The following is a 6000-nucleotide window of genomic DNA, read 5'->3' as shown; positions in this document are numbered from 1 at the left end:
TTTCCAAACCCTAAATATAAATTATATTCGACTTGCAAAAGGGTGTAAAACTGGGAGGGCCAGGGCCTTCTAAGTACGCCTTACATGTGTTGATGCTTACAATGATTAGTAGTATCTAATAATCACAGCATTACCGTGTTATCATGTCCTTTATTTACTATTTTTTAAGATGGTATTTGAATTTCATGTTCTAAAACATTTGTCAAATGTCTCGTGATCTGGGATTTCTCTCGTTGAGAAACTTGGAAATATCGGGTATATAAAATTTAGAAATTATAGGAAATGCATAGAATTTAAAGTTATAAAAGCTACAAAAACTAAAAGGTGCTACTGTTCAGATAAAATTGTGATATGTATAAACAAAAACGAATCCCACCGGCGAGGTGGTATCCCAAGTGGTAAGCGAGGTCCTGTGTCTCAAGCTGAAGGCCTAGGATCGAACCCCTCTGCCACATGGGGCGGCTGTTGTTCTGGTAGGGGTCTGCCTAACCCCAGCTTGCCTTTAAAAAAAATGAATCTCGGACGAAAAAGCAGAATAAATTGGTTTGGTAAGTGCTGTTAAAACCATGGTTTTCAGGAAAGGAAATGAATACGAGAAGTGATGTGAAGCGGAAAGAGGGAAGCTGAATATGGTTGTGATGCTATTATGTAAGCATATGAAAATATGAAAAGGAAATGCATAGGAAGCAAATAAGAAATGGCATGAACGCAAGTATATAAGGCCAACACATAAGTTTGCTATAAAAAAATAATCTTTTTTAATATAAAAATATAAGAACTTAGGAGAAAGCGAGTGGGAAGTGAGAGGAAAACAACATTAAGGGAGCAATTTCAGAAACGAAGAAATGGAGGCTTCTTACCAGAGAGAATCACATTTTTCATATTTCTGAAGTGGTTTTCCCAAAGTTTTTCCTCCTTTCGATGAAGCCAAGGGTTATTCACTTCGGAAATGAGCTTCTTCATGTAGCAAGAAGCTTCTGGTAACTATGGTTAAAACCAATGTTGTCAGTATCAGTATCGGCCCTGAATCATTTGGCCAACAGACACACTTCCATTATCAATGAAAATTGTGACATTTGTCATATGGCCAAACAGACACGCTTGCCGCTTCCAAATAGTACTATCTCTACTTCGACTCCTTTTCAACTCATTCATTGTGACATATGGGGAAGTTATCAAACTCCCTCATTAACGGGAGCTCATTTTTTTCTTAGCATCATAGATGATTATACCCGTTGTACTTGGGTTTTTCTCATGCGCCATAAATCTGAGACTTGTAGCTTACTAAATTTTTTTATGAATATGGTTTATAATCAATTTGAGGCCAGAATTTTTAAGTTACAGCCTGACAATAGCTTGAAATTCTTCTCTAAGAAAATTATAAGTTACTTGGATGAAAAGGGCATTACACGATAACATAGTTGCGTGGCTACTCCCCAACAAAATGGGGGTAGTGGAACGCAAACACAACGATCTATTAAATGTTGCGCGTGCCCTTAGATTTCAAGGAAAGTTGCCTCTAAAGTTTTGGGGAGGAATGCATTTTAACCGATGCCTATTTAATAAATAGACTACCCTCTAAGCCTTTGTTGGAAAAAAATTTATATAAAGTTTTGCACGATAAGCCACCCAATTATGCACATTTGAGAGTTTTCGATTACCTATGTTATTCCCATAATATCAAATATGAGCATAAATTTGACAAAAGAGCTAGAAAATGCATTTTTATTGGTTACCCATATGGACAAACTGGGTATCAAGTTTATGATTTAGAAACTCATGAAATTTTCACAAGCCGTGATGTTCAATTTTATGAGAATGATTTTCTCTTTACAAATAAAACTCCCAATAATGAGCCGGAGTTGGTACTTCCCCTACCAATTCACGACAATTGTGACAATCCATTGCCCCTATTTGAGCCAATCCAAGATTCACCCGACACTTTATCGTCCTAGTCCAATTCCCAGGAGATATCCATTCATGACCCACATGAGCTTGTTCTTCAAAGATCTGCCAGGAATTGGTCTCAGCCACCTCATCTTAAGGAGTATTTATGTTATGCCGCAAGCCCCATCCTCCAATCCGATGCACATGAGGCAAACCTTAAAACACGCCATCCCCTTTCAACCTTCTTTAGTTATGAGTCATTTTCTAGCCCATACCATGCTTTTCTTATAGCCATTACCCATAATCTAGAACCTAAAACATATGATCAAACTATAAAACACGCTCATTTACAAGATGCTATGCGGACTGAGATCAAGGCATTAGAAGATAACAACACTTAATCATTGGTACCACTCCTAGAAGGAAAACAACCCATTGGTTGCAAATGGGTATACAAGGTCAAGCATAAATCTGATGGCAGCATTGAACAATACAAGGCTCATCTTGTGGCAAAGGGGTACACCCAAATCGAAGGCCTTTACTATAATGAAACGTTTGCCCCTGTCATTAAAGTGGTCACAGTTCGGTGTTTACTCGCCCTTGCCACCATCAAGAACTGGCACATATACCAAGTTGATGTCAACAACGCCTTCCTATATGGTGACTTAAATAACAAGGTTTATATGGTTTTGCCATCAGGTTTTTCTCGATAGGAGGAGAATCTAGTATGCCGCCTTAACAAGTTTATATATGAGCCAAAACAATCCTGCAGAAATTGGTTTTCAAAATTAATTTCTTATTTGATGAGAGAAGGATTCCACCAATCAAAGGTCGACTATTCTCTTTTCTCCAAAATTGATGCGAATGGGAGCATTTTTATCCTCCTATACGTGGATGATATCATTATTGTTGGGAATCATCTTGGCCACATCAAAAAGCTGAAGGATAATCTCAATACAACGTTTTGCCTCAAAGATCTAGGACCCATTCGTTACTTTTTGGGAGTTGAAGTTGCTAGATCGAAACAAGTTTTTTTTCTCTCACAGCGCAAGTATGCATTAGACATTTTGAATGATACTGGTAACCTTGGGTCAAAACTCGCCAATCTACCTATAGATCCATGTCTTAAGTTACTCAACGATCATGATGATCCACTCCACGATCCATCCATATATCGCCGCCTTGTTGACTGCCTCATTTATTCAACCATCACAAGGCCTGACATCACTTATCCTGTGCACGTTCTCAGCCAACTTATGTATGATCCATGATTACCACACCTTCAGGCTGCACAAAAACTGCTTCGCTATATCAAAGGGACACCCAGACAAGGCATTTTGTTATCTTCTCAAAGTCCAATCCAACTATCGGATATTGTGATGCAGACTGAGTTGCATATCCTATGACTCACAAATCAGTTTCAGGCTATTGCATATTCTTTGGGAGCAGCCCCATCTCATGGAAGACTAAAAAGCAACCCACAGTGTCCCATTCATCCGCAAAAGCCGAATATTGATCCATGGCTCATGCCACATGCGAGTTAACTTGGATCAAATATTTATTACATGATTTCGAACGACTAAAAAGCAAGTTGGGCCTTGTCAATCCTCACGCTCCAACTTGAGGGGGAGTCTTAGCATATATAACACTCAGGGAAATCCGAAACTGCTCATTATTCACGAATCTCCTCAACGACCTTTATTTTTTTGTTGGTTGTGTGTACATTTGGTATCTTTTCCATTCTTATCCGTTATTACATTCAAGGAAACAATAACTTTATTTTTTCTATTTAACATGTAATCAATTTGTGATGAATAAAAAGAAAATACATAAAAGAATTCCCCATCATCTCTTGCTTTCATTCTTCTATTGCCATTTTCACACATACATTGCATTACCTCTTCTTTTTTGTACTCTTGCATTAGTTACCAAGATGAGAAATGGACATGGAAAATGATGCATGAAGCTAAAACACAGAAACCAATGTTAAAAAGTAGTATCAAATGAGAAGCTTCATTAGTTTTAGAATCATGTGAAAAGTGAAGAAAATGAGGAGGAAATGATTGGAAAACAAGAGGGAAGTGAATGAGAAGAGAAAAATAATGAATATTAACATGAAAAAAACAAACAAGAGAGAAGCAATAAGAATTGAGTGGATAGCAAAAGGGAAGTGAGGGGGTAGCGAATTGAAAAGTGAGTGGGAACCATGTTTCCTATAATATAGGAAATGTGCCTTCCTTCAATGAAAAGTGATTTTCCCACGCTTCTTGTAGTTGTGCAGTTACATCATGCCTATTTTTAAATAACTTAAAAAATTCACTAGGCTTTTCATATCTTCCTTCTCTCTTTTTTTGAAAGAAAATATCTTCCTTATCTCGATTGAATTGTTTGGTAAGGAGAGCTATCAATCATTTATTAATATAGTAATGGGTCAAGAGTTTGGTGAAAACCTTTTATTGTGCTTAACTAGTATAAAATTGATACCTAAAACTTGGTTGTCAGTATAAAGTGTGAAGGTTGCATCAGTAGGTTACCAGGATCCAACAACTTCACAATTCTTTTTCTATTGCTCTATGCTTTGGTTGCATACCCATATTCTTGCCTACAATCCTAGAGAGAGAAAACATAAACCATGACCCACAAAGAAAGATCATGTTGCTCTGGTAGCTATTGTGATTTCAGCTTCCCCAGTCCATCCATTTCTCCTTTTGCTTCCCCTGAAGCTTCCCTCTCTAGTCGTTGGGAATTCCCTTCATGTTCACCTAATGCCCACTGCCACCATGGCCTTTATAAACCATCATCATCTCTTCCTTATAGTTGTCTAGTATCTGCCCTCAAGAAAGGAGGTCAGATACACACTATAGCCATAGATGAATCAGGGCTTGTTTATGTTGGGTCTGAGTCGTCATCCCGTCATGGTTTAGAAGCTACCAATGTTCATAGAGCAAGCAAAGCTAAAGTCAAGCTCAGGAGTGGTCAAAGCCCTTGTCATATCCCCAGAAGATCACTTGGTACAATGCACATGTAGATCACAAGATAAGAATATGGTCCGTCTGGAGAAACCACATAAATGGCCCCATACAACATGATAAAAGGGCACCTTGCCATCCTTGTGGGACTCTTTGAGAGGCTCTAAGGCCATAAAGCATATAGATGTGGTGGCAAGCCTTGCATATAATTCAAACAGTGTTATGCTTCTTTGGACAGAACAATTAAGGTGTGGAGGGATTGTGATATGAAGCACTTGGAGACAATCAAAGGGCATCAAGAGGTTGTCAATTCCGTTGTTGTTGGCCCTCATGGCCTGCTCTTTAGTGGGTCGAATGACATCAACATTAAGATATGGAGGAGGAGACCAGGTGATGTCTGCCATCGTGGGCTTGTTATGAACCTGAACATGATGTGTTCACCTGTGAAAGTGTTGGCCATAAGTAAAAAGAACTATGGAGTATATGTTGGTTGCACAAATGGATATGTTCACTATTGGATGAAAGAGGAGGATTGTGATCATGTGGACCACTATGGGATTCTTAGAGGGCACAACTTATATGTTCTATGTATAGAACAATTGTTGAGAGAATTGTGATTAGTGGGTTTGCTGATATGAGTGTGAGGGTTTGGAGGAGGGAGGGTGAAGGGGAGGGAACTCATAGTTGTATTGCTATTTTGAATGGTCATGTTGGGCTTGTAAGGGTTGTTGCTGCAAGAATGGGGGATGCGGATGGGTGTTTGTTGTACAGTGGGAGTGTGGAAGGCACAATCAAGGAATGGTGGGTGTGGACCAAGTGTTGTTGTTTCAATGGTTGCAGCAGGTGGGAGGGGTACATGGGAGAAGTGTACTTTGAACTTCCATGTGCTTCACATCACCATGACCAATAATGGTAATTAAACTTTTCTGATCGACAAGTTTAGAATGTTGCACTATTGTAAAGAAATCAAATATCATTCCTCTGATTTTCAAATGAATGTGTTATGGTCTTTGTATTAGACGTAACTTTCCAACTTTAACGCTGATACAAAAATATTCCATCTTTTGATTGCCAACAATTTATCTAATGCTTCTTAATGCTATTATTCAGGTTTTATTAGTAGTTAAAACCAAGGTTGCTAGAA

This window comes from Nuphar pumila, chromosome 4 (assembly GCF_984573655.1).
Source record: "Nuphar pumila chromosome 4, dmNupPumi1.hap1.1, whole genome shotgun sequence".
NCBI classification, from domain to species: Eukaryota; Viridiplantae; Streptophyta; class Magnoliopsida; order Nymphaeales; family Nymphaeaceae; genus Nuphar; species Nuphar pumila.
The sequence above is the reverse complement of the archived record's forward strand: the minus strand, read 5'-3'. Positions refer to the sequence as shown.